Source organism: Chiloscyllium punctatum, chromosome 49 (genome assembly GCF_047496795.1).
Source record: "Chiloscyllium punctatum isolate Juve2018m chromosome 49, sChiPun1.3, whole genome shotgun sequence".
Classification (NCBI taxonomy): domain Eukaryota; kingdom Metazoa; phylum Chordata; class Chondrichthyes; order Orectolobiformes; family Hemiscylliidae; genus Chiloscyllium; species Chiloscyllium punctatum.
The window spans coordinates 36,867,396-36,893,357 of NC_092787.1; the positions used below are offsets into that span (position 1 = coordinate 36,867,396).

At 42.7% G+C, this 25,962-nt stretch overlaps 1 protein-coding gene across 1 annotated transcript in view; it reads left to right on the top strand.

Annotated features, from left to right (window-relative positions):
- Positions 1-452: 452 nt before the first annotated feature.
- Positions 453-25,962, top strand: part of LOC140469281 (ectonucleoside triphosphate diphosphohydrolase 8-like) — a 124,601-nt gene continuing 99,091 nt past the window's right edge. The window contains exon 1 of the mRNA XM_072565624.1: positions 453-524. The gene's annotated coding sequence lies outside the window, so the exon portion shown is untranslated. The remainder of the gene's footprint in view (positions 525-25,962) is intronic.

Here is a 25,962-nt window from a genome sequence, read left to right on the forward strand (position 1 = left end):
TCGGCTTTGCAGCCCCTTTCTGCTCTAAATTGCTATTTATTGTTGACTGTTCATATTTTCTGCATTTTTCAATATAAAACAACTAGGAGATTGATGATTAATTCTGAAACTGGTCACAGCCAGTGTACTGTGCACTAGTAAATAAAGGGTGACGTGGTAATGGACAACTGGTCTCTGTGCAGTTATTTCAGAATTAATGCAAGATAAGGAAATAAAGTCAATTTCTTCCAGCTTTAGGGTTAAAATCATTTTTTAACATGTTCAGACATGTACACCTCCTTTGCAGATGAGATTTGGACCCGGATCTAAGTACTTCATGGAGAGGAACTGTTTAGTTAACTAGTTAAACCGGTTCAATCTAGTTCCCACACTGGTGATTCAAATAGTATAAATACAAGTGCAGCAGAAATTTCGTGTAGATTGAATTTGGCGAATGATGAGCTACTAAATATCAACCTATTTCTAAAAGTGTCACCTATAGCTAGCATTGAACAGTTTGTCATTGCGCTCTGAATCAACTGCAGGTAAGAAAATAAAGTTTCTCCTGGCTTCGGACAGGGTAAACTAGCTCTTCTGGAGATTAAATATAGAAACCCAGCAGAGCTAGTAACATCTGTGGAGAGATCATTTTTTGAGTCCAATATGACTTTTTGCTTCTGAATATGTATACATATGATACGGTGTTTGATAGGATTCCCCATGACAGGCTCATTCAGAAAGTAAGGAGGCATGGGATGCAGAGAAATCTGGCTGTCTGAATACAGAATTGGCTGGCCCATAGAAGACAGAGGCTGATAGTAGATGTACTCAGCTTGGAGCTCAGTGACCATGGTGTTCTGCAGGGATCTGTTCTGGGATCTTTGGGTGAGGAAGTGTAAGGGTGAGTTTGTAAACTTGCCAAAGATTTGAGGGTTGGTGGAGATCTGGATAGTGTGGAGGGTTGTGGTAGGTTGACAGGATGCAGAGCTGGGTTGAGAAGTGGCAGATGGAGTTCAAATTGGAAAAGTGTGAATTGATTTGTTTTGGAAGGTTGAATTTGAATGCAGATTACAGGGTTAAAGGCAGGATTCTTGGCAGTGTAGAGGAACAGAGGGATCTTGGGGTCCACATTCATAGATCCCACAAAGTTGCCACCCAGCTTGATAGGGTTGTTAAGAAGGTGTATGGTGTGTTTGCTTCCATGAGCAGGGGCAATGAGTTTAAGACCCACGAGGTTATGGGCCAGCTCGATAAAACCATGGTTAGACTACGCTTGGAATATTGTGTTCAGTTCTGATCACTTCATTATAGGAAGGATGTGAAAGTTGTTGTGGTTCTGTTCGCTGAGCTGGGAATTTGTATTGCAGACGTTTCATCCCCTGTCTAGGTGACATCCTCAGTGCTTGGGAGCCTCCTGTGAAGCGCTTCTGTGATCTTTCCTCCGGCATTTGTAGTGGTTTGAATCTGTCGCTTCCGGTTGTCAGTTCCAGCTGTCCATTGCAGTGGTCGGTATATTGGGTCCAGATCGATGTGCTTATTGATTGAATCTGTGAGTGAGCATCATGCCTCTAGGAATTCCCTGGCTGTTCTCTGTTTGGCTTGTCCTATAATAGTAGTGTTGTCCCACTATTCATGTTGCTTGTCATCTGCATGTGTGGCTACTAAGGATAGTAGTTCTATGAACTACGAAAGCAACCACCCCAACACACCCAAAAGAAGTTGCATCAAGACACTATTCAAAAGAGCCACAACACACTGCAGTACACCAGAACTGCAAAAAGAGGAAGAAGAACACCTATACAATGTATTCGCCAAAAACGGATACCCGCACAATTTCATCAACAGATGCCTAGGGGAAAGACAACGGAACGAGGACATGCCACAACCCAAAGGACTAGCCACACTACCATATATCAAGAGCATCTCCGAACTGACAGCCAGACTATTGCGGCCACTAGGACTCATAACAGCACACAAACCAACAGCCAACAACTGACAACAACTCAGACAACAACTCACCAGAACCAGAACGATACCCAGCATGAGCAAAACCAATGTAGTGTACAAAATCCCATGCAAGGACTGCACAAAACACTACATAGGACAAACAGGAAGACAGCTATCCGCATCCATGAACACCAACTAGACACGAAACGACACGACCAGCTATCCTTAGTAGCCACACACGCAGGTGATGAGCAACATGAATTTGACTGGGACAACACTACTATTATAGGACAAGCCAAACAGAGAACAGCCAGGGAATTCCTAGAGGCATGGCACTCATCCACAGATTCAATCAATAAGCACATCGATCTGGACCCAATATACCGACCACTGCAACGGACAGCTGGAACTGACAACCGGAAGCGACAGATCCAAACCACTACAAATGCCGGAGGAAACATCACAGAAGCGCTTCACAGGAGGCTCCCAAGTACTGAGAATGTCACATAGACAGGGGACGAGACGTCTGCAACACAAATTCCCAGCTCGATGAACAGAACCACAACAACGAGCACCCGAGCTACAAATCTTCTCACAAACTTTGAGGATGTGGAAGCTTTAGAGACGGTGCAGGGGAGATTTACCAGGATTCTGCCTGGACTGGAGGACATGTCTTATGAAGAAAGATTGAGGGAGCTAGAGCTTTTCTCATTGGAGTGAAGAAGGATGAGAGGTGACTTGATAGAGATGTACAAGGTGATGAGAGGCATTGATAGAGTGGATAGCCACAGACGTTTTCCCAGGGCAGAAATGGCTATCACGAGTGCAAGTAAGTTTAAGGTGATTGGAGGAAGGTTTAGGGGAATTGTGAGAGGTAGGTTCATCAATCATAGAATCCCTACAGTGTAGAAATAGGCCATTTGGCCCAACAAGTCCACACTGACCTTCCAAAGAGTATCCTACCCAGACCCATTCCCCTACCCTGCTATAGTCTGTGGTTCCATTGAACCTACACATCCCCGAATACTATAGACAATTTAGGCTAATTTGCCTAACCTGCACATCTTTGGATTATAAGGTTCTTTACACAGAGAGTGGTGGGTATGTGGACTGCACTGCCAGCAGTGGTATTACAGTCAAATACATTAAGCACATTTAATCAACTCTTGGATAGGCACATGTATGATAGTTAAATGAAGGGTATGTAGGCTATTTTGATCTTCGAGTAGGATAAAAGGTCGGCACATCATCGAGGACTGAAGGCCTGGTCCTGCACTGTATTGTTTATGTTCTATGTTCTATGAAGAAGAGTCATACCAGGTGTGAAATATTAACTCACCACAGATACTGTCAGATTTGCTGTACATTGCCAGCATTTTCTACTTTTATGTCAGATTTCCAGTATCTTACGTATTTTGCTTCTATTGGAGAGTAACTGATTAATTGGTTCAGTTCAATCTAGTTCCTTCTGTTGCCTGGGCCACAAACAAGAAGCAAATAGGTACAAAAAAATGTTAGGATGATTTAAAATGGCAAAAAAAAACAGCTGGAAGGCTTTGTATCTTAATGCATGAAGCATTCTGAATAAGTAGAGGAACTGATGTGCAAATTGACATAAATGGATATAATCACGCAGCAATTACATAGGTATGGTTCCAAGGTGATCAAAACTGGGAACTTAATATTGAGGGATATTTGGCCTTTTGAAAGACAGGAAGATGCAAATTTGGAGGAGCACTGTTACTTAGGGATGAAATATGGAAGTTGTGTGCGATCATCTCAGCTTGGATGATGGAGAGTTCATTTAGGCGGAAATAAAAATCACAAGAGAAAGAGTTGTTTATAGACTCCCAAATGGTAGCCACACTGTTGAAAAGTGTATAAATCAACAAAAAAAGGGGGCTTGTAAAAAAAGACCAATTCCTATGGGTGAGTTTAACTTCATGAGTTGTTGCTATGGCTCATTGGTTGCTCTGTTGCCTTGCAGTGCCAGGGACCTAGGTTTGATTCCAGCCTTGGGTGATGTCTGTGTGGAATTTGTACGTTCTCCTCATGTCTGCATCGGTTTCTGCCAGGTGCTCTGGTTTGCCCCCACAATCCAAATTATGCAGGTTAGAAGGATTGGCCATAGCAAATTGCCCCATGGTGTCTGGGAATGTGTAGGATAGGTAGGTTAGCCATGGTCATTGCAGGGTTATGGGAATGGGCTGGGTTTGGGTGGGATGCTCTTTGGAGGGTTGGTGCAGACTCATTGGGCTGAATGGCCTGTCTCTGCACTTTTGGAATTCTATGATCATCTTTAAATATATAAAAAGAAGAAAGAAGTCAAAATAAACATGGCCCCCTTAGAAAATGTATCTGGAGAGAGAATAATGGAACAAGGAAATGGCAATGGAGGTAAACAGATATTTTACTTTAGTCTATATGCTGTAAGATATTTTGAATGTCTTATTAATACTAAAGAATATGGAGAGAAGTAGTATGAAACAAACTAATGGGGCTACAGATAGATAAGCCCCTGGCCCTGATGGCCTTCAGTCTAAGGATCCTGAAAGAAGTAGCTGCAGTGATAGTGGATGCATTAGGTGTAATTTTCCAATATCCTGTGTATTGGAGGATTAGAAAAGTGCCAATATGACACCCCTATTCAAAAAAAGAGGAAGGCAAAAAGTGGGTAACTATAGCCGATTAGCCTAACATCTATTGCTTGAAAAATACTGGAATTGATTATTAAGGAAGTAATAGCAGCACGCTTAGAAAATCATAACATAATCAAGTAGAATCAACATTGCTTCATGAAAGGGAATTTGTATCTTACTAACTTATTAGCTTTTTGAGGAAATCTCAACCAGATAGAGGGGAACCAGCAAATTTGTTGAAGTTGGACTTCCAGAAGGCGTTTGATTGGGTATCTCAAAAAAAGGTTAAATCATAAGATAAGAGACTACTGTTTCGGAGGTAGCATTTTGCCATGGATTGCGAATTGCCTAATGGATAGGAAACAGAATGTGGGAATAAGGGTTTTTTTTCAGGTTGGTGACCTGCAACTAGTGGAGTTAGAACAAGGGTCCTTGCTGTGACTTCAACTGTTCACAATGTATATTAATAACAATGAGGAAGGAAGCAAATCTACGATAGCCAAATTTGCAAATGACACAAAAGGCAGGTTGCAAGAGGGATACAAAAGGTTTACAGAGAGGTATTGATCAGTAAGTGGGCAAAACATGTGAAATTGATCAATTTGGAAGAGATAACAAAAGAACAGACTATTATTTAAATGGAGGAATAAACTAAGAAAGTGACAACACAAAGGGTCTTAGGGTCCTTGTGCACAAAACATGGAAAACTAGCACACAGGTGCAGCAGAAAATTAGGGACACTGATGGAATGTTGATCCTTATTAGTATAAGAATAAGGAAGGCTTTATTTAACTGTACAAAGTGTTGGTGAGATCACATCTAGAGTCGTGCGAGCAGTTTTGGTTCCCCTTATTGAAGGAAAGGTATTATTTCATTGGAGGCAGTTTATAGAACGTTCACCAGGTTGATCCCTAGTATGGAAGGATTGTCTTATGAGCAGGGGCTAATCAGGATGGGACTTTATTAACTATAATTTAGAAGAATGAGAGGTGAGCTCATTGAAACATAGAGGATTATTACGCCATTTGGTGGGATGAATGTTGAGTGAACATTTCCCCTCATGGGAGAAGTCCAAGACCAGACAGTATAATCTCCAAATAAAGGGGTGCCAATTTAAGACTGAGATGAGAAAAAAATTTCTTCTTTCAGAGGGTTATGGAATGCCTTGCCACAGATAGCTGTGGGGCAGAGACCTTATTACATTTAAGGCTGAGATAGACTCTTAGGGGAATCAAGGGTTAAGGGGAAAAGTCATGCAAATGGATATAAGGAATGCCAGATCAGCCAGATCCTATGAATGGCGGAGTAGGCTCATGCGGCCAAACTGCCTACACCTGTTTCTACTTCTCGCATTTCACAATCTATTCAACAACTTGGATGTGTGGACCAACTGTAATACTTCCAAATTTTCTGATGGCTCCTAACTGGGTGGGGCTGTCTGTGATGATGAGGATGTGAGGAGGACTCAGACAGAGCATACAATTGCACTTGATGGAGTGTAATCTAAATAAGTGTTATATTATTTACTTTGGCAGAAAAAAAGATAAAGCAGAATATGTGCCAAATAGTGAGTGGTCAGGAAGCGCAGATGTCCAAAGGGATCTGGGTGTCCTTGTCCATGAATTTCTAATAGCTAGCCTGCAGGTACAGCAGACAATTAGAAAGGCAAATGGAATGTTGGCATTCATTTCAGACAATTTGAGAACAGGAGTTAAGGCATCTTGCTGCATTTGTACAGAAACTTGGTGAGTCCTCACTTTTTGTTTTGTATACAGGTTTAGTTTACTTCTCCAAGGAAGGATATAGTTTCCAATGAAGGCACATCAGATTGGTCCTGGGAAGGCAGGATAGTTTTATGAGGTGCAATTTGAAGAAACCAAGTTTTAATTTGCTAGAATAAAAAAAACTGAAGGGTGGCCTCATTGAAACTTAAATTCTTACAGGGTGGGTGTCAATAGGATGATTTTACCAGCTGGTGACTTTTATTAAAATTCATTTGTGGGACTTTTTTTAAAGAAGTTAACAAAGAGGATTGATGAGGGCAGAGCAGTAGATGTAATCTATATGGATTTCAGTAAGTTGTTCGACAAAGTTCCCCATGGGAGACTGGTGAGCAAGGTATCATGGAATGCAGGGAGAACTCGCCATTTCGATACAGAACTGGCTCAAAGGTAGTAGACTGACGGTGGTGGTGGAGGATTGTTTTTCAGACTGGAGGCCTGTGACCAGTGGAGTGCTACAAGGATTGGCTCTGGGTCCACTAATTTTCATCATTTATATAAATGATTTTGATGTGAGCATAAGAGGTAAAGTTAGTAAGTTTGCAGATGACACCAAAATTGGAGGTGTAGTGGACAGTGAAGAAGGTTCCCTCAGATTACAATGGGATCTCAATCAGATGGGCCGATGAGCTGAAAAGTAGCAGATGGAGTCTAATTTAGATAAATGTGAGGTACTGCATTTTGGAAAAGCAAATCTTAGCAGGACTTATACACTTAATGGTAAGGTCCTAGGGAGTGTTGCTGAACAAAGAGACAGGTTCATAGCTCCTTGAAAATGGAGTCACAGGTGGATATGATAGTGAAGAACTCGTTTTGTGTGCTTTCCTTTGTTGGTCAGAGTATTGAGTAGAGGTGTTGGAAGGTCATGTAGCGACTGTACAGGACATTGGTTAGGCCACAGTTGGAGTGACCTAATGGAGGTTTATAAAATCATGAGGGGCATGGATAGGGTAAATAGGCAAAGTCTTTTCCCTGGAGTGGAGGAGTCTAGAACTAGACGGCATAGGTGTAGGGTGAGAGGAGAAATATATAAAAGGGACCTAAGGGGCAACTTTTTCATGCAGTAGGTAGTACGTGTATGGAATGAGCTGCCAGAGGAGGTGATGGAGGTTGGAACAATTGCAACATTTAAGAGGCATTTGGATGGGTATTTGAATAGGAAGGGTTTGGAGGGATATGGGCCGGGTGCTGGCAGGTGGGACTAGATTGGGTTGGGATATCTGGTCGGCATGGACGAGTTGGACCGAAGGGTCTGTTTCCGTGTTATGCATCACTATGACTGTATGACTATATCGCTGGCTGGCCAGCATTGATAGACCATCCCCATTTGCCCTTGAGAAGGTGGGGGTGAGCTGTCTTCTTGAATCACTGCAGTCCACTTGCTGTGGGTTGACCCACAATGCCAATAAGGAGGGAATTCCAGGATTTTGACCCAACGACTGTGAAGGAACGGTGATACATTTCCAAGTCAGGGTGGTGAGTGGCTTGGAGGGGAACTTGCATTCCCAAGTACCTGCTGCCTTTGCCCTTCTAGATGGAAGTGGTCATGGGTTTGCTGTCTAAAGATCTTTGGTGAATTTCTGCAGTGCATCTTGTAGATAGCACACACTGCTGCTACTGAGCACTGATTGTGGAGGGATTGAATGTCAGTAGATGTGGTGTCAATCAAGTGGGTTCTTTGTCCTGGATGGTGTCAAGCTTTTTGAGTGTTGTTGGAGCTGCACCCATCCAGGCAAGTGGGGAGAATTCCATTATATTCCTGACTTGTGCCTTGTAGATGGTGGATAGACTTTGGGGTGTCAGGAGGTGAATTACTCGCCTAGTCTCTGACCTGCCTTTGTAGCCACTGTGTTTATGTCGTGAGTCCAGTTGAGCTTCTGGTCAATAATAACCCAAAGGATGTTAACAGTGGGGGATTCAGTGATGGTATTACCGTTGAATGTCAAGGGGTGGTGGTGAGAGTGTCTCTTCTTGGTGATGGTCATTGTCTGGTATTTGTGTGGCATGAATGTTACTTGCCACTTGGCAGCCCAAGCTTGGATATTGTCCAGATCTTGTTGCATTTGAGCACAGACTGCTTCAGTATCTAAGGAATCACAAATGATGCTGAGAACTGTGCAATCATTGGCGAACATCCCTACTTCTGACCTTATGACAGAGGGAAGGTCATTGATGAAGATTGTTGGGTTTAGGACACTACCCTAAGGGTCTCCTGCAGTGATGTACTGGAGCTGACATGACTGACTCTCCTTTGTGCCAGGTATGACTCTAACCAGCAGAATGTTTGCCCCTTGATACCCATTGATTCCGGTTTTGCCAGGGCTCCTTGATGCCACACTTGATCAAATGCGGCCCTGATCTCAAGGGCTGTCATTCTCATCTCCCCTGTGGAATTCAGCTCTTTTGCCCATGTTTGACCCAAAGTTGTAATGAGATCAGGAGTCGAGTGACCCTGGTGGAACTCAAACTGGGTGCCACTGAGCAGGTTGTTGTTGAGTAGGTGCTGCTTGATAGCGCTGTTGATGACACCTTCCGTCATTTTACTGATGATGGAGAGTAGGCTGATGGGGCAGTAATTGGCTGGGTTAGACTTGTCCAGATTTTTGTGAATGGGACAGACCTCGGCAATTTTCCACATTGTCAGGTAGATGCCAGTGTTGTAAATGTACTGTAAGAGCTTGGTTAGGGGAGGGGCAAGTTCTGGAGCACATGTCTTCAGTACTATTGCCAGAATATTATCAAGGCCCATTGACTTTGCAGTATCTTGTGCCTCCAGCCATTTCTTGGCATCACGTGGAGTGAATCTAATTGGCTGAAGACTGGTATCTGTGATGCTGGGGATCACTGGAGGAGCCCAAGATGGATCATCCACTTGGCACTTCTGACTGAAGATTGTTGTGAATTCATCAGCTTTACCTTTTGCCCTGAGGTGCTGGGCTCCTCCATCATTGAGGATGGGGATATTTGTGGAGCCTCCTCCTTCATTGAGTTGTTTAATTGTCCACCATCATTCGCGACTGGAAGTGGAAGGACACGCAGAGCTTAGATCTGATCCGTTGGTTGTGGGATCGCTTAGCTCTGTTTATAACTTGCTGTTTATGCCATTTGGCATGCAAGTAGTCCTGTTTGGTGGCTTCACCAGGTTGACACCTCACCTTTAGGTATGCCTGATGCTGCTCCTGGCATGCCCTCCTGCACTCTTCATTGAACTAGGGTTGACCCCCTGGCTTGATGGTAATTTTTGATTAGATTAGATTAGATTACCTACAGTATGGAAACAGGCCCTTCGGCTCAACAAGTCCACACCGACCCTCTGAAGAGCAATCCATCCAGACCCCTGACTAATGCGCCTAGCACGATAGGCAATTTAGCATGGCGAATTCACCTGACCTGCACAGCTTTTGGACTGTGGGAGGAATCGGGAGCACTCGGAGGAAACCTACGCAGACACAGGGAGAATGTGCAAACTCCACACAGACAGTCGCCCAAAGCTGGATTTGAACCTAGGTTCCTGGCGCTGTGAGGCAGCACTGCTAACCACTGAGCCACCATGCCACCCAGTTTTTTTTTAAAAACACATTTCAACTTTATTCACTAGATCTGGAAAAGTTTTGTACATCACTGATAATCCACAACACAGCAAGCAACACATTTGTTATAGTTGCTTAGAATAAGACATTTTAAATTTCCACTTTTCTAAGTTCCAGTCCTGTTTCAATTAAAATGTTCCAGTACCAAGAACTTGAAGATTGGGAGGTGAATACTGGATCTCTCCAAAACCCTTGTATTGAAATTTCATAGAGTGGCCTGCTAAGAATAATTAGAAGTAACTTCAATTCTTTGTGGGGTGAAAACCCAACAGGTCCATGTAGCACTGCAAACTGTGGTAACCACCTGCTAGACGCAAATTTCTGTTGAATGCTTCCGAAAGAAAGTTTCCTAAATTAATTGGTTGGTAAATGTAGCACTTCAAGTTATAATGTAAACCAGGAAGTGTTAAATTTAACACTTGACTTATTAGCCAGTCTCTGCAGGGATGTTACGAATGGGTCAACCTCCCAAGCTTAAGACAGGAAAGTCAACCTTGATTCCCATTTCCAATAACTGATCAACCCTTGAGAAGGAATTGGAGAAAGCATACAAAGAAAAATAAGACTTATTAGTGTTTTAGGTTTGCTTAACTCACACTGAGATGATCAATACTGTTCAGAATTTCAAAGTTATATTTATAATACAGCTGCCAAGGTCAGTGTTTTTTCATATTTTACCTAGTTCTACACAGCAAGCACAGGTGTATTCCACGGGTATAATGGTTGAGTGGAGGATATGCCAGGTCATGAGGTTGCAGATTGTGCTGGAGTACAGTTCTGCTGCTGTTGATGGCCCACAGCGCCTCATGGATGACCAGTTTTGAGCTGCTAGATCAGTTTGAAGTCTGTCCCATTTAGTACGGTGATAGTGCCACACAAAACGATGAAGGTTATTCTCAATGTGAAGGCAGGACTTCATCTCCACAAGGATAGTGCGGTGGTCACCTTTACCTATACTGTCATAGATGGATGCTTCTACAGTCGGCAGATTAGTAAGGATGAGGTCAAGTCTATTTTTTCCTCTTGTTGGTTCCTTCACCACCTGCTGCAGACCCAGTCTATCAGTTATATCCTTTAGGTGATTGGTACAACTGAGTGGCTTGCTAGGCCATTTCAGAGGACAGTTGACAGTCAATCACGTTACTGTGGCTCTGGAGTCACATGTAGGCCAGACCAGGTAAGGATGGCAGATTTCCTTCCCTAAAGGACATTAGGTGGGCTTTTCTGACAATTAACAATGGTCATCAGTTGACTCCTAATTCCAGATATTTTTTATTGAATTCAAAGTCCACCATCTGCCGTAGTAAAATTCGAACCCAGGTCCACAGAACATTATCATAGACGAGCGATAATACCACTAGGCCATCACTTCCCCAAAATAGAAAAGGATAAAAACAGGCCATTTCTTCAGAGGGTCACGCATCTTCAGAATTGTGTACTCCAGAGGTTTGTGGAAGCTCAATATTTGAGCAAGTTTAAGACAGAAGTCAATAGGCTTCTGAAAACTAGTGACTTTAAGGGACAGAGAACGCTTGGCAAAGGACATTGACAATTTGATTACCTATGATCTAGAATAGCAGAGCAGTGTTTGTGGGCTGTATGGTCTTTGTCTATGTTCACCTAATCCTTTCAGCATTAATCCTATATCTGGCAGATACTGCAGATCCACACTAGACCTATCAGCAATTTCATAACCCATCGAACTAGAGGAAAAGCAAGTCATTCTCAATTCCATGAGACTATCTAAGAAGGAACAGAGAGGAGCGATAAGTGTGGGGTGGAAGTGATGAGTGAGTGAATAATTGAGTGGGGAGTGGACAGTCGTGAATAGTTGGACCAGACGTGTGGTTTGGAGCTTGGCAGTGATTACACAGTTAGCACCTACACGAGAAATTAAACAGCAGGAGAACAATGCAGCAATTTTTAAGGGTCATCATAATCAGAGAGAAAGATGTTTATCATTACATGAAAGGAGAGCAAGTGGCTAGAAGCAATGTTGGCCCACTAACAATTGAAAGTGAGATATTGTCAATGACTTTGGGAAATGGCAGATATTTTGAAAAAATAACTTTCCACCGCATTAACATTAGAAAAATACCTTACCAGTAGTCCCGAGGAAAGAAATAGTGGATTGGGAACAGGGACTAATAAAATTAACATTAAGCAAAAGATTGTTGATAAGGAAATTAATGGAATTAAAGAGTAAAAGATCCCCAGGACCTGATGCTTTCCATTCAATGGCATTAAAGGAAGTAAGAGACCACACTGTCGATCGCCTAACCATAATCTCTCAGAGTTTCCTAGGTACAGAATATAACTGCATTAGAACATTGTACATGTCACTCTGCTTTTTTTAAGAGGGGTAAAATAGAAAATTTCAGCCTATATTCATTGGAGAGTTTAAGAATGATAGGTACTCCTAATGAAATATTAAGGGAATACTCTGTTCCAAGGGCGGCAGTGGGCAGCTCTGAGTGCTGAATATTCCTGGCTATATTCCTGTGCACTGTATCCAATGTCTCAGTTGTTGTTTAATCCTTGCTGTGCTTTCACACAGTTTTAGGAATCCTGGGATATTTCTGGATGTGAGATGAAATGTAAAATTGGGTTGAAATATTATTTTCAGTGACCACACAGGATATTTTACTCGGAACATTGCCTGTTCTCAGTCACATACCCCAATGTACTTGAATTAAATCTGACGTCAATAGTTAGTGCTATTTTTGTTAAGCACTGGCAATTTTCCCAGTTTCAACATTTGCATACAACCAAATGCACAGAATCCTCCAAGCCAAAATTCCTCGCATGATCTCCAATTACTGGTTTCTTTGAAAATATGCTCCATTCCAGTTATCATTGTTGTATAAAATTACCTTTTACTGAGGTAATTTAAAATTACTGAGACTGCTCGGCCATCTCCCTGAACCCAGAAAACTTATAATTCCTCGGGTTTCCCTGTGAGTTTACAAATAGAGACCTACTGTCTTAGCTACCTATGTGATAATCATATCCATCTCCCAGAACATCCATTTCTCTTATAATTTTCCTGGTGTGATCTAATGTTTATCGGAATGCTATTTGAATCTCCCAAACAAGATTTCCTTCTCCTCAGCAAACTAAATAAAGTTTTCATTCTGTTCTTTCTGTAAAGTCCAAAATCTTAAGTGATCTGTTCCAGGAACAAGCTGTTAGTGTCACAACCTTTATTGTCTCTTCATTTGAATGTTGTTCTGCAAAAAGGTTAGTATTAACATCCATTACATTCCTGAACAAGTTGCTTTGGAAAATAAGAGCCTCTGGGTCCTTATGATTGAAGCCACTTTCTGAAAGTTTCCCTCAACTCTGTCATGACACTGAGCTGGATGGCAGTGTGTGCTATGAGGAGGATGCCGAGAGGCTGCAGGATGACTTGGACCAGTTGGCTGAGTGGGCAAATACTTGATAAATGCAACATAATGTGGATAAATGTGAGAGAAACCGGTAGCAAAAACAGGAAGACAGATTATTGTCTGAACAGTGACAGTTTAGGAAAAGGTGAGGTCCAACAAGACCTGGGTGTCATGGTGGAACAGTCATTGAAGGTTGGGATGCAGAGGCAGCAGGCAGTGAGGAATGGAAATGACATTCTGGCCTTCATAGCGAGAGGATTTGAGTAAAAAAGTAGAGATGTCTTCCTGCAGTTATACTGGGTCTTAGTGAGGCAACACCTTGAGTATTGTGCATAGTTTTGAGTCTAGCTTTGGTCTCCTCAGCTAAGAAAAGACACTCCTTGTATTGAGGGAGTCCAGTAAACATTCACCAAACTGATTCCCAGGATGGCAGGACTGACATGTCATGAAAGACTAGGTTGACTGGGCTTGTATTCACTGCAATTTAGAAGAATGAGGGGGGAGTCTCATAGAAACATAAAACTCCTGATGGGACAGGCTAGATTCAGGAAGAATGTTCCCAATGTTGGGGAAGTCCAGAACTAGGGGTCACAGTCTAAGAATATGGGGTAAGCCATTCAGGACTTTTGGGCCCATTCATTAGATATATTCAAGATGGAGTTGGACATGGCCCTTGCAACTAAAGGGATCAAATGATATGGGGTAGAAGTGGGAACAGGTTAGTGAGTTGGATAATCAGTCACGATCATAATGAACCAAAGGGCATCGATAGAAACTGGAAATGGGATACTGAACTTGCATGATCAGCTATGATCATATCAAATGTTGGTTCAGACTTGAAGGGCCAACAGGTGTACTGTAACTAGTTTCTCGGTTTCTTTGTTTCTGTCCTCAAGGGTACCAGGTAAAGATTTCTTGGTGGGAGATGACACAATCATATTTTCATTCAGTAACTTTGGACTTCTATTTTAGAGCAAATTGTCTCTCTTTCCCTTTTATTTAAAGCTTTCTGTCTCTTTCACATTTCCAATTCTTTGTCTTTTTTCCAAACCAGGTTCTTAAAAATTTCTTCTCTATTTCAAACAGCTTCAACTGCAACTAAATCAAGCTGCATTAGAGCAGGGTCAGGCTTTTCTTCTGGTTCCAAATGCTGTGCTATTACCTCAATTATATCGGACTTCTTAGCCAATTCCTTAAAATTCCACTTTAATTGTTTAGTTAATGCTATTGGTTAATTATGTAAATAATTCTGGCATATATGCTCTCTCTGCAGAGAAGTCATAATTGACAAAGCCATACCTGCTTTTCAGTAAATTATAAGGTACACTCTGAGATCCTGTTGACCTTACCTTCAGTAAATCCTGTATCCGTCCTTGGATTTGAAATTTCACAAATAGACTTTAATCTGTTGTGATTCCAGACAGGACTAAGTTCTAGTACAGTCCTGGAAATGATTTGCAAAATTTGATGATTCATCCAGGATCAGTAACTTTTTGTTTAATGCAGGTTGTAAAGACCATATAGAGTCATAAAGTCATGCAACACAGAAACATGCCCTTCATTCTTATCTGATAGAATAGAATAGAATTCCTACAGTGTGAAAACAGGCCCTTCAACCCTACAAATCCACACTGACCCTTTGAAGAGTAACTCGCCCAGACCCATTCCCTGACATTTTACCCCTGACTAATGCACCCAACCTACACATCCTTGAGCACAGACAATTCACCTAACCTTTACATCTTTGGACTGTGGGAGGAAACCAGCGCAGAGGAAACCCACGCAGACACAGGGAGAATATGCAAACTCCACAAAGACAGGCAGTCACCCAAGGCTGGGTTCAAATGCAGGTCCCTGGCACTGTGAGGTAGCAGTGCTAACCACTGCGCCACTGTGCCACCCCAACCAGTCCATGCCAATCACAATCCTGAACTAAACCAATCCCATCTGCCTGCGCTTGATCCATAACCCTCCAAATATTTCTTATTCATTTGCTTATCCAAATGCCTTTAAACGGTATAACTGTACCTGTATCCATCACTTCCTCTGGAAGTTCATTCCACACCTGAACCACTCTATGTAAACAAATTGTCACTCATGTCTTTTTTAAATCCTTCTCCTCTCACTTTAAAATATGACCCCTAAACTTGAAATGCTACACCTGAGCAAAAAGGTAACTATGATTCAATTTATCTATACTCTTTGTAATTTTATAAACCTCTATCACCCCTCAACCTCCTGTACTCCAGTCAAAATGTCCCACCCTATCCAGCCTCTCTTTATAACTCAAACCTTCCATTCCAGGCAACACTTCCTGCTCCTCAGATGCTGCCTGACCTGCTGTGCTTTTCCAGTACCACTCTGATCTAAACATCTTGGTAAATCTCTACTGAACCCTCTCTAGCTTAATAATACCCTTCCTATAACACAGAGACCAGAACAGGACACAATACCCCAGAATAAGCCTCATCGATGTCCTGTACAATCTCAACAGAATATTCCAATTCCGAAACTACAATGTCTGAGCGATAAAGGCAAGCCTTCTTAACATCCTATCTATATGTGATGCAAACTTCAAAGAATTATGTACCTGAACCCCTTGGTCTCTCTGTTCTAAAACCTTACCCAGGGCTCTACTATTAATTGTTTGTTTTACCAAAATGCAATATCTCACATTTATCCAAATTAAACTCCATCTGTCACTCTTCAGTACATTGACCGAATTGATCAAAATCTCTTTGTAATCTTAGATGGCTTTCTTCCCCATCCACTATGCTGCCAATCTTGATATCATCTGCAAATCTACTTACCTTACCGTTTATATTCCCATCTAAATCATTTCATAAATGACAAACAAAAGTGGATTTAGTAATGTTCACGTGGAATACAACCAGTCACAGGACTTCAGTCCGAGAAACAGCCCTCCACCATCACTCTCAGTCTCTTACCACTAAGTCAATTTTGTATGCAGTTGTATCACCCTGAATTCCCTGTAATCTAACTTTATCTTTTCATTTGACTTTATTTTTCATAGTGTACTGAATTAGGAAAAACACATTTTACAGCATAAGACTGCTGTACTTACAAAAATAAAGTTAGTGAATATCATTGTGTGTTGTTCGCACTGCTGCTTTTTTAAAATATAGAATAGAATCCCTACAGCTAAGAAACAGGCCCTTCAGCCCTCCAAGTCCACACTGATTTTCCAAAGGATATCCCACCCAAACCCATTCTGCATTACTCAACATTTACCCCGAACCAAAACATCCCTGAACACTATGGGCCATTTAACGTGGCCAATTCCACTAACTTGCACATCTTTTTGGGTTGTGGGAGGAAACCCATGCAGACACAGAGAGACAGTTGCCTGAGGCTGGGATCAAACCTGTGAGGCTGCAGTGCAAACCACTGAGCCACTGTGCTGCGCTTGTTCAAGTATGGGAGGGTTGATGCATGTTGATGGGCTGACTCCAGGGGTTTATGTAGAAAGTGATATTCAGCTGGCAAAAGGTTGCTAAAGATTGCTCCAGTTTCCTCCCAAAGATATGCAAGTTAGGCAAATTGCCCATAATGTTCAGAGATGTGTAGGTTAGGTGCATTAGTAAGGGGTAAATGTAGGGTGGGGGAATGGAGTTGGGTGGGTTGCCTTTCAGAGGGTCAGTATAGTCTTGTGGGGCCGAAGAGCCTGTTTCCACACTTTAGGGATTCTAAAGTTGTGACCAGTTATGAATGGCAAAGTCCATCATCCCAACAACAACTATTTGATCAGCTTTTTGAAAGCCAAAGAACCTGTGAGTGTGAATGATACCGGCTTTGGCTTTGGGCCTGCTGAAAGAGGAGATGGTGTGTATGGCTCTCCAGTAAAATACTGAAAGCCTAAAGAAAGCCAATTACTTTTCTCCCACCAGTTGCTGTAAGCTGTTGCTTTTAAACAAAACGTCAGAATAGAAATTGTGTTCCAGTCGCTCTGTGCTTCCTGTGAAGAAGTGAGAAAACCTGAAGACAAATATTAGACAATTGAAGGGCTTGGGAAACACAAGGAACACCCCATTGAGTTCTGAGGATTGATAATATTGAACTGTTTCCTCACTTTTTCTTTTCCTCATCCAAAGTACTCAGTTTGTGTTTGTGTGTAGGAAGCTTCTGGAAGGCAGGAAAGCATTAGGCAACCACCAAGGAGACTCATTATTCTGGGCAGGTAGTGCAGGAGTCACGCTGATTTTATTGCCCATCCCAGTTGCCCTTGAGAAGGAGGTGGTGAACTGCTGCCTTGAACTGCTGTAGGTTGACCCACAATGCCCTTAGGGAGGGAATTCCAGGATTTTGGCCCAGAGAGAGTCAGGATGGTGAGTGGCTTGAAGGGTATCTTGAAGATGATGGTGTTCTCATATACCTGTTGCCTTTGCCCTTTGAGATGGAAGTGGCCATGGATTTGGAGAGTGCTATCTAAGGATCTTTGGAGAATTTCTATAGTGCATCTTGTAGATAGTATACATTACTACTTATGAACCTCAGTAGTTTTGGGTGGCACGGTGGCACAGTGGTTAGCACTGCTGCCTCACGGCGCCAGAGAACCGGGTTCAATTCCCACCTCAGGCGACTGACTGTGTGGAGTTTGCACATTCTCCCCATGTCTGTGTGGGTTTCCTCCAGGTGCTCCGGTTTCCTCCCACAGTCCAAAAATTTGCAGGTTAGGTGAATTGGCTGAGCTAAATTGACCGTAGTGTTATGTGAAGGGGTAAATGTAGAAGAATGGGGTCTGGGTGGGTTGCGGGTTGGTGTGGACTGGTTGGGCCGAAGGTCCTGTTTCCAAACTGTAACTAATCTTATTTAACAACAGGGAGTGGAAGTGGTGTCAATCAAGCAGACTGCTTTCTCCTGGATTGTGTCAAGCTTCTAGAGCATTATTGGAGTTGCACCTGTCCAGACAAGTGGGGAGTATTCCATCACAGTCTGAATTTGTGCCTTGTAGATAATGAACAGGCTTTGAGGGAGGCAGGAGGAGAGTTACTCTCCTTGCCTCTGACCAGCTCTTGTAGATACTGTGTTTATGTGACAAGTCCAGTTGAGTTTCTGGTCAACGGTAACCCCAAGGATGTTGATACTGGGGGATTCAGTGATGGCAATACATTGAATGTCAAGATGTGGCGGTTAGATATCTATTGGAAATGGTCATTGCCTGGCATTTGTATGGCATGTATGTTACTTCCACTACCCTGAAGAACTCTTGCAGAGATGTCTTGGAGCTGAGGTGACTGACCTCCAACAACCACAATGATCTCACCATCAGGTATGACACCAACCAGATGTGAGTTTGCCCCCAGTATGCACTAATTCCTTATTTGGTAGGGCTCCTAGATGCTATACTTGGTCAAATGTGACCTTAATGCCTCATGTCCCCTCTGAAATTAATGTCTTTTGTCCATATTTGACCCGTAATGAGGTCAGGAGCTAAGTGGGCAGGTGGAACCCAAACTCAGCATCACTGGGGAGGTTATTGCTGAGCAATATTATGACTTGAGCGAGGTTATGACTTGATAATATTATTAATGACTCCTTTCATCATTTTAATGTTGATTGAGAGTAGACTGTTAAAACCAGAATTGGCTAAATTGGATTTGTCCTGCTTTTTGTGTACGGGACATATCTGGGCAATTTTCCACATTGTTGGGTAGATGTCAGTGTTGTAACTGTACTGCAACAGCTTGGCTAGGGGGATCAGCAAGTTCTGGAGTGCAAGTCTTCAGCACTATTGCCAGAATGTTATCAGGGCTTGTAGACTTTGCTGTATCCAATGCCCCCAACCATTTCTTGATATCAGATGGAGTGAATCAAATTGGCTGAAGACTGGCAAAGTAATACTGGGGAACCACTGGAGGAGGCCAAGGTAGATCATCCATTTGGCAGTTCTGGTTGATGATTGCTGCCTTATCAGCCTTCTCCTTTGCACTTATGCCTTAGGCTGTTCCATCAGTGAGGATAGCAACGTTTGTGGAGCCTCCCCTTCCAGTTAATGTTCTAATTTTCCACCACTTTTCATGACTAGATTGAACTAGCTTTGAACTGATCTGTTAGTTGTGGGATCACTTTTCTGTGTGTATCATTTATTGCTTATGCTGTTTGGCATGCAAGTAGTCCTGCTTGGTAACTTCACCTAGTTGACTCCTCATTTTAAAGTATGTTTGGTGTAGCTCCTGGCTCCTGGTTGACCTCCTGGCTTAATGGTAGTGGTTGAGTGGGGGATATGCCAGGCCATGAGGTTACAGATTGTGCTGGAGTGCAATTCTACTGCCGTTGATGGCCCACAGTGCCTCATGGATGCTCAGTCTTGAGTTGCTACATCTGTTCAATATCTGTCCTATGGTCATGGTGTCACACAGAACAATGGAGGGTATTCTCAATATGAGGGTATTCTCATCACTACCTACATAGAATACACTTGTCTCATTGTTGGCTATATCAAACAGACCCTCTTTAGTACCTACACAGGCGCTGTGCCCCGACACTTCTGCCGTTACATCGGTGACTGCATTGGTGCAGTGTCCTACTCCCAGGCCGAACTGGAGCAGTTCATCGACTTCGCCCACAACCTCCACACCCTCCCTTAAATTCACTTGGTCTATCACCTCCCTCCCTTTTCTTGACCTCACCATTTCCAGCTCCAGTGACACTCTCCACATAGATGTTTACTACAAACCCACAGACTCCCATTACTACCTGGACTATACCTCTTCCAACCAGTATCTTGCAAAAACTCCACCCCATTCTCCCAATTCCTCTACCTCTGCCACATCTGCTCAGATGAGGAGATGTTCGCCTTGCGAGCATACCACTTGTCTACCTATTTCAAACAACGGGCACTTTCCCCACCAACCCCCATCTTGCTCCTGCCCCCACTCCACCCTCCCTTCCCCGAACCCCCAAGTACCTTCCCCTGCAACCAGAAAAGATGCAAAACCTACCAGTATACCAACCCCCTTACCTCCATCCAGGGCCCCAAACAGTCCTTCCAGGTGACACAGAGGTTCACCTGCCTCTCCTCCAACCTGGTTTACTGCATCAGGTGCTCCCAATGTGGTCTTCTCTACATCAGGGAGACCAAACATAAACTTAGGCAACAGTTCACCAAGCATCTCAGCTGTGCCCGCAAGGGCCGACCAATCACCACCCATTTTAATCCCCCCTTTCTGATATCACCATCCTTGGTCTCCTCCATTGCCACAACCACCCACACCGCAAACTGGAGGAACAGCACCTCATCTTCCGCCTGGGCAGCCTACAGCTCAGAGGACTCAACATTGAGTTCTCCAATTTCAAATAACCTCCCTTCCCATCCCACTCTCTTGGACTCCTCCCTCCCACTGATCAACCAGCTCGTATCCTCTACCTGTCTTCACCCATCCCCACTTCACCACCCAGCCCCCACCATCCCCTTTATCTGCAGCTCCCCCTACACCCTCCCCCAATCCTGAGGAAGGGTTACACCTCAAATGTTGACTTTTCCACCTCCTGATACTGCCTGGTTTTCTGTGTTGTTCCAGTCTCCTGCCTGTCTATTCCAGCATCTGAAGTTTTTTTTTGTTTACTACTAGGAATTAGATTAGATTACATTACAGTGTAGAAACAGGCCCTTCAGCCCAACAAGTCCACACCGACCTGCCCAAGCGCAACCCACCCATACATTTACCCCTTACCTAACACTACGGGCAATTTAGCATGACCAATTCACCTGACCTGCACATCTTTGGACTCTGGGATGTGGACTCTGGGAGGAAACCGGAGCAAACCCACGCAGACACGGGGAGAACGTGCAAACTCCACACAGTCAGTTGCCTGAGGCGGGAGTTGAACCCGGGTCTCTGGCGCTGTGAGGCAGCAGTGCTAACCACTGTGCCACTGTGCTGCCCAGTGAGGCAGTGTGAGATCTAATCTAAAGAAATGAAGCCAGTCAAGTGGTTGAAATGCTTGTGGAAGAACACTTTGGGGTCAGTGACTGTAACTCTGTACATTTCAAAGTTATTAATGGAAGGGGATAAAGATAATTCAAAAGTTTAGTGCCCAAACTGGGGGCAAGTCTAATTTCAATGGAGGATGGGAAAGATTTGTAGCTGTAAGGGCTGCTTCTTTTTTGAGGTATTTTAGGTGTTGGAAATGAATTTCAGGAGCAGCAATTAATGCTTTATATGCTGTTGCATTGTTTTGGAATTTTGGAGAAAAAAAAGTCAAAACAACGGCACTATTAAAAAGGAGGAGACAAAAGGTAGCACATGGTCAGTAAAGGAGACAGAAAGAGATAGAGAGAAAGAGAAAGAAAACTGACATGGCAGTAAATTTGCACAATTACTGCCTTTGCTGTTTGAATTCATGTATCTCTGGATATCAAAGTGCGTCTAGGAAAATTTAACAAACAGTGAAATTTACAACTGATCTTGGAAAAACCTGTGTGGGACAGGTCACAATACAGAAATAGGTAAGTGCATAATTTGAAGTGTAGCTGGCTGTGAATCTACAATAGTGAGTAGAGTTGGTTCTTTCTTGATTATATGTTTTATTGAGATCTGTTTCTTGGTTAAATTTTAAAAATATAAGCCCTTTGTATTAAGTTAGCCTGAAGCAGTGTTTTTTACAGCAATAAAACAGTGCTTATTTTTCTGGGTCTGTACATTGTGAAGGAGCAAGAATAACCTTTAGTAGAATGACATGGTCTTCTTGTTGGATGTGAGAGTTTAGAGAGAGTTTATGTGTTCCTGAGGATGGTATCTACAATAAATGGTTGTGAATCCTATCAGATTGAATGGTTGGAGTGACAGTTTGAGGCAATGAGGAATTTACGAGAGCAAGAGGGTGTGTCGGATTGCAGTTATAGGAAGGGAGAAAAGCCACAGATACAGTCAGGTAGATGGGTTATCTCCAGGAAAGGTAGGAGGGGTAGGTGGGTAGTGCAGGGTAGTGTGGCTATCCCTAGTTCAAACAACTATGCTATTTTAGAAAATGCAGGGGGTGATGGATTCTCAGGAAAATGTAGCAGGGACAGTCAAGTTTCTGGTATCAAGACAGGCTATAATGTAATGAGGGGTACGTCAGATTCCAAGCGATCAATTGTGTTAGGGGACTCTCCAGTCAGAGGCACAATCAGATGTTTCTGATAAGAATAATAGGATGGTTATGGTAGGGGATTTTACCTTTACAAACACAGACTGGGACTGCCATAGTGTTCAGGGTTTAGATGGAGAGGAATCTGTTAAATGTGTACAAGAAAAATTTCTGATTCAGTATGTGAATGTACCTACTAAAGAAGGTGCAAAACTTGACCTACTCTTGGGAAATAAGGCAGGGCAGGTGACGGAGGTCTCATTGGGGGAGCACTTTGGGGCCAGCGACCATAATTCTATTAGTTTTAAAATAGTGATGGAGAAGGATAGATGGATCTAAAAGTTGAAGTTCTAAATTGGAGGAAGGCCAATTTTGACAATATTAGGCAAGAACTTTCAAAAGCTGATTGGGGGCAGATGTTCACAGGTAAAGGAATGGCTGGAAAATGGGAAGGATTCAGAAATGAGATAACTAGAGTTCAGAGACAGTATATTCCTGTCAGGGTGAAAGGAAAAGCTGGTAGATGAAGAAAATGCTGGATGACGAGAGAAATTAAGGGTTTGGTTCAGAAAAAGAAGGAAACATATGTCAGGTGTAGACAGGAAAGATCGAGTGAATCCTGAGAAGAGTATAAAGGCAGTTGGAGTATACTTAAGAGGGAAATCAGGAGGACAAAAAGGGGACATGAGATAGTTTTGGCAAATAGGGCAAAGGAGAATCCAAAGGTTTTTTATAAATAATTAAGGACAAAAGGGTAACTCGAGACAGATTAGGGCCCCTCAAAGATCAGCAATTCAGCCTTTGTGTGGAAACGCAGGAGATGGGGGAGATACTGAACCAGTGTTTTGCATCAGTGCTTACCATAGAGAAGGACATGGAAGATTTAGAATGTAGGAAAATTGATGGTGACATCTTGAAAAATGTCAGTATTACAGAGGAGGCTAATGGGGTGTCACTATTTAAGAAAGATGGGAACCAAAGACCGATGAGCCTGATGTCAGTGGTGGGAAATGTGTTGAAGGGAATCCTGAAGATCAGGATTTGCATCTATTTGGAATGGCAAGGACTGATTAGGGATAGTCAGCATGGTTTTGCTTTGGGAAAATCATGTCTCACAAACTTGATTGAACTTTTTGAAGAAGTAACAAAAGGTTTGATGATGGCAAAAGGGTGGATGTGATCTATGTGGACTTCAGTAAGGCATTTGACAAGGGAGACTAGTTAACAAGGTTAGATCTCATGGAAATCAGGGAGAACCAGCCATATAGATACAGAACTGGCTCAAAAGTGGTGGAGGGTTGCTTTTCCAACCAGAGGCCTGTGACCAGTCGAGTGCCACAAGGATTGATGTTGGATCCAGTACTTTGTCATTTATATAAATTATTTGGATGTGAACATAAGAGGTATAGTTAGTAAGTTTGCAAATTACACCAAAATTGGAGGTATAGTGGACAGTGAAGAAGATTATCTCAAGTTACAACAGGATCTTGACCAGATGGGCCAATGGACTGAGAAGTGGCAGATAGAGTTTAATTTAGATAAGTGTGAGGTGCTGCATTTTGGGATAGCAAACCTTAGCAGGACTTATACACTTAATGATAAGGCTCTAGGGAGTGTTGCTGAACAAAGAAACCTTGGAGTGCAGGTTTCATAGCTCCTTGAAAGTGGAATCGCAGGCAGATAGGGTAGTGAAGAAGGCCACTTTTGGAACATTGTGCACAATTCTGATCTCCTTGCCATCGGAAGAATGCTGTGAAACTTGAAAGGGTTCAGAAAAGATTTACAAGGATGTTGCCAGGGTTGCAGGATTAAAGCTAATGGGAGGGGCTGAATAGGCTGGGGCTATTTTCCCTCAAACATCGAAGGCTGAGGGGTGACCTTTTAGAGGTTTATAAAATCATGAGGGACATGGATAGGATAAATGGACAAAGTCTTTTCCCTGGAGGGGGGTAGTCCAGAACTAGAGGGCATTGGTTTAGGGTGAGACGGGAAAGATATAAAAGAACCTAAGGGCCAACTTTTCATGCAGAGGGTGGTAAGTGTATGACATGAGCTGCCAAGAGAGGTGGTGGAGGCTGGTATAAATGCAACATTTAAAAGGCATCTGGATGGGTAAATGAATAGGAAAGGTTTAGAGAGATATGGGCCAAGGGATGGAAAATGGGATTAGATTAGGTTAGGATATCTGGTCAGTTTGGAAGGGTTGGACTGAAGGGTCTGTTTCTGTGCTGTACATCTCCACGACTCTATGACTCTCTTATACTTATCTCTCCGCATACAGTCCTGATGTCTCGGGTAGTGGCTCAGTCACCAAGTTCAGTCCTCTTGAAAGGAAAGGCAAAGACGCAAACCTCACCAAGATAAAGCTATCAATTGAGTAGGAGAAAGTAAGGACTGCAGATGCTGGAGAGTCAGAGTCGAAAAGTGTGGCACTGGAAAAGCACAGCAGGTCAGGCAGCATCCGAGGAGCAGGAGAATTGATGTTTTGGGCATAAGCCCTTCCTCGGGAAAGTGGAGGGGGAAGGGGGCTGAGAGGTATATAGAGGGGTGTGGTGGGGCTGGCGGGAAGGCTGCTGGGAAGGTGATAGCAGATGCAGGTCTGGGGTAATAGCGATTGGTCGGTGGGGAGGGTGGAGCGGGTGGAAAGGTGGGAAGGCCCTCACCTAAATTTCCTTTTCATTAAAATTCAGGTTAACTTCAAATGTCATTTCAATCCATTATGCAAATTAGTTTTGTTTCTGCCACTACTCTCCATCCTTAATTCACCTCATCCAACTTTGCATTTTAACTTTTACCACCTATCGAATTCCAGAGATCTAGTGAGATTTGTAGTCCATGGTAAATCATTTCATAATATTTTAAAGCAGAAGTCCAACATTTCTGTTTGTTTAGACAAAACATACTTTGTTCATTTTTTTATCTAAAATAACCCACATATTTTAAAGTTACTTTGCAATTCATTCTAGATATTTGATATACCTCCTACCTAAATTTATCCAAATTCAAAGTTCCGTTTACTCCCTCAAAGTCACTGACAATTTTTATGCATTCAAATTCCTGATACTCAATCCTTTAACATTTTCACAATAGTTGTCCAAACACTGACATGTGTTGTTAACGAATGGCTTGATGGGTTAAAGATGCTTCATCCATCACTGTGTTGTGATGTTGGAAGTCTACAGACAGGTTCAGAAGTTCATAGTCTTCAGTATCTTTCAGTTACTGAAAAAAACAAATAGTACACATTCATTCCACTTCAAGCAGAATGGGTTAATTAGTAGTGGTTTAAGGAGTGGGTGAAAACCTCTGGACATAACAATGTCAACCTTCTCTTTTTCTCCTGTACAGAAATAAGTGTGTTATAATTGACACAGGAAAAGCCTACCTCCTTTGTTAAAATGTACTCTCCTTTTTAAGACTTCTTGGAATTTTGGAATTTCATCGGAATTTTGTTCAAAGACAATTAAATGTTCAAAATCCAAATTTTCTTATCACTTGGATACTTTTGCGCCACAGTACATTTACATTGAGCAAATTTTATCAT